Below are 4,163 nucleotides of genomic sequence, written 5' to 3'. Positions count from 1 at the left end.
TAAAACGTGTATTATATTGGACGCTCGGTTTGCCAGGTCTTCCTGTGGACAGGTTTGTAATTTTGTTTGCATGCCGATGCCCTTTTCCTCGGGACTGTAGCTGAAGCCCCAGACAAGCCCTTGCCCAGATCTTCCGCCATGCTGCAGGGCCGACACGGACACGACACGGACACGACACGGACTACTTCAAGGCGAGGAGGATGGAATTGCTATTGTATGTCATCTACTGTATATTTTTAAACAATGTAGTCTGCATAGCAAATGTGTTTAAAATGTCAATAATGGTCAATAAGGTACAAGTCTTAGGATCTCTGATGTAAGGAAAACTAATTTTGAATAATCTGTGATCCTGTGAATTTTATTGAACTTCATATCCATAATTATCATGTGCTTGGCAAACTCAATACAAGAGCTTCCATCAGCCAGTCTATCCATTTTCAGTAACCACTTTATCCTGAAAGGGTTGCGGTGACTTAGGAACGTGATATTGAGAATCTGAGTTTTAATAAGAAAGGCATTAGCAAAAATAGGTTTAGCAAATACAATTATAAGTTGCTCCTGATATTGTTGTCATTCCTCACGTTACCATGCTTCTCAAACGCTCCCAGAGAAATGTATCAATGATGCATGGCTGTTTCAGACGGCTGGTTGAAGCTCTGTACACGACTGAGCTAACCACTTACAGAAATGTACTGTGAAAGAACGGGGAGAATGATTTACAACAATGGGAAAAATGGTTTAAGAATAAAATGTAAATGCAATAGGTTTTTAGCCTCCTTAGAATTTGAAAATGCAATCAGAACACAGGTCCCTCATTGCAAGATTTTGTTTACAAAGACAAGCTGTCAGAAGAGATTATGAATCCTCATTTTGCTTCAGCCTTATTTTAGATGATCAAATGTTTTTCACATGTAATGTGTTGTTCCTGCTGTTATCTGAGGCTCTACTTTCCATTACTGTAAACGTCATACAGACTCCTGCTCAGTACACATTATTTTCACCAAAGCATGCGTTGAATGCCCTCGAAATAAGTTCCTCTTTTATGGCCTATTTTTCAAGAGCAGTACTGCATTGACCTGGGAAAATCAAACAAGACACAGCAGTCTTCTGAAGACATCATTTTCCATTTGGAAGTCTAATTGTAGTTGCTTTTCTAAGCAAAGTAGACGTGTTCTCTCTCCGAGGGCGGTGTTCCTGAACGAAGAAGCCAAGCAAACCCTGATGAACTTGGGGGAGAACATGCAAACTCCACACAGAAAGAATTCCAGGCTTGAATCCAACCCAGGACTCGAGCGGTGAGGCCGCAGGTCTGACGGTCACTTCACTATGTAACCCACGCTCACTATGCCAAGGATACCACATTCTGTGTTACAATATTTCATATTTAAAGAAGCAAATGCATTATCTGACATTTTCAAGCAAAAGGTTAGTTGATTATTAGCCATTGGCTATTGAATCTCTTGTAGGCGTTCAGAGAAAAAATACTACCTGAAATAAACCAACCCTAGGACTCTCTTACCATATTACACACACAGCTGCTTTTAAAATTCACCACTTGAATCTAGACCTCATGTACACGGCGTAATTGAAAGCATCTGTTCTAGCGGTGCCTCCCTGTCCATCTCTTTATCGTGGCGGTTTGCTCATTACAATGTGCCAGTTCTGCACAGTGCCCTCTCCCCTGTTTTAATTGTAGAATTCTCCTGCTTGCATAGGGCAATAGGGAGCATTAAGATGAAAACTGGCCTCCTCCAACCATAATGAACTGGAATACTGAAGAACTTTTTAAAACCACAGGATTTTTCCATCCCTGTCACCAAACACAGTGGCTCTTCCTTGTGTAGTCTGTAAATATAACCACAGTCTTTGTGGGTGAAACCCCTGCCAGCAGCACAGTTTTACAGTCACTATCAGCTCAAGGCTTTTTATAGCATAGCGGACTTGACCCAATCCCAGACGAACTCGTTCAATGAAGCACTTGGTGGGAAGTGGAAAAAGACTGATCAGGCCCTGCAGACCCCGAGGGTCTGGCTTGCCCACTGTCTCCAGACCATCAACAGCTGGAGCTTGTGGAGGTGGGAGACACCTTCACTGGGTCAGTTCCCTGCTTCTCCTGGAGGGCGGTGAAGAGCAATTTAGGTCTGCAGGTGGGGACCCCACCCTGAAACACTGGCTCAGAGTCCCTGATGGTGAACTAAAAAAAAGAACGGTGAATTATCACACAAAAAATCAGCCCCCTGCCGTCATGAGGTGAAAACAATAACCCTCTCTCGGAGAGGGCAGGAGCTCAGCTCTTCGGGGGTCTTCAGCTTCTCGGTTCCCGTTCATCGTTGCAGTGTGTCCATGCTGTAACCATGGAGACCCCTGCGGGTGCCGGGGCTGTCCTCACGGACGTGTGAGGGGATCCCAGGGACTCAGCTCTAGAAAATACCTCCCTGCAAGGCTCAAGCCCTCAGCGAGCAGGCTGCCAGGAGCTGGCTTGATGTCATTGTTCGAGGGTCTGTGTCCCTGCAGCACAGTTCGGAATATTTTATTGCCACAGTGATTTCCAGAATTGACACATTTTGATTTTTAGTGTCAATGCAGCTGGTGGAGGCGTGTTGATGGTGGTTGTCTGAGTCAGTGTCCCTCAGCCAGGAGACCTTGGCAAATGTCATTACAGTTGAGTTTGTTGATATTGAATACCGCCTACAACCATTATTTAATATTTAATTATAAACATAATCATTTACAAATTGAAATTTGATCTTAAAACAGTGCGTCAAACAGTTCAGGTGGGGGGCTGCGTCAGCAGGCGTAGGCTGCAGAGGAGCAAGTAAAGGTTTATTCCTGCTGAAAAGAGAAGAAAGGAAACCCAAAGTTTCGGCTGTGGAGCCTTCTTCGGGTGTGAGAGGGCTTCTCCACAGCCGAAACGTTGTGTTTCTTTTCTTCTCTTTTCAGCAGGAATAAACCTTTACTTGTTCCAGTGTGTCAAACAGTTGAGAACAGGATAATCTGCTATACCATAGGGAACACTGGGCATTACTGTGCACTGGCACCAGCTATGCTGTAAATTGGCATAATACGGTGCTCCAGAATAACCTTGGGAACATCCTGGAGGAAAAAGCAAAGCTGTTCAATGGCATTGAACTCTGTAATCAAAAACAAACGTTGTTTATCTTTGTCCGTTTACCGTCCCAGTGTCGTTCATTACCCCCAGAGCAGTAAACAGAGGCAGGAAGCGTGGTGGATTGATTCAGGGCTCCGCCGTTGTCCCCACTGGGGGAGTGACAGGAGAAATGCCTCATTCCTGTCATGCAGTGCAGCTCCATCTTGTTTCCTGTGTGCCGAAGGGGAGAGACTTGAGGCAGTTTACAATGACACATTACCCCACACCAACCTGCTTGGTTTTCACGCTGAATTTCTGTGGACGAAGTGGGGGACAGCATCACAGATTTCATAAAGACATTCTGTTATTGCCTTGCCCTGTGGGAATCCTGACACCAGTTAATAATTTAAACACCTCATAAAAGGTATTAAGAAGAGAGACGTAATGAAAAACCATAATTTTTGCTGTTACTTTTTTCCTGCTGCGCTTGTTGTAAAATAATGTGATAAGTCATGTCCTCAGAGGGCCTGTATTTCATCACCATCTCTCTTGTGTGATTGAGCGCGCAAGTATTCCAAGTTCGTCTTACTGTATGTCTTCATGCCGCCGTGTCAAGTACTTCAGGGCCCTATCTGTATGTAGACATGTGATTTCCAGAGGCAATTAGTTTTCACTCCATTAACATCGGGCCATACAGTAGCAGAGAGGTTTCTTTTTCTGCAGACAGCATGCCAGCCAGTGGGCTCACGTCTGCCGCTGCCCTCCGGTCACCACACAGCCGCCGTGACGCAGCACAAGCCATGGCCATGGCCAGCTCGACACCTCGGCATCTCAAACCGCGAGGCGAAAAGGAGAAAATCAAACAGCAGAGGCTGGAACGCAGCTTTGAAGGTGTGAGAAGCATCACATTCGCACCGCAGCGACCCAAAGCCATGCCACCAGCCTACACCAGTCGCAGCTGAACAACCACCCAGCGTCAGCTGCTCTGTTAGCAACTGTGACTCTGTGATGCTATAGTGTAGATCATTCCTGTCCTCCCACAGAGCCACAGCAAACTGGGATCTGGTCCTGGGAC

The sequence above is a fragment of the Lepisosteus oculatus genome, chromosome 1 (assembly GCF_040954835.1).
Source record: "Lepisosteus oculatus isolate fLepOcu1 chromosome 1, fLepOcu1.hap2, whole genome shotgun sequence".
Lineage (NCBI taxonomy): Eukaryota > Metazoa > Chordata > Actinopteri > Semionotiformes > Lepisosteidae > Lepisosteus > Lepisosteus oculatus.
The sequence above is the reverse complement of the archived record's forward strand: the minus strand, read 5'-3'. Positions refer to the sequence as shown.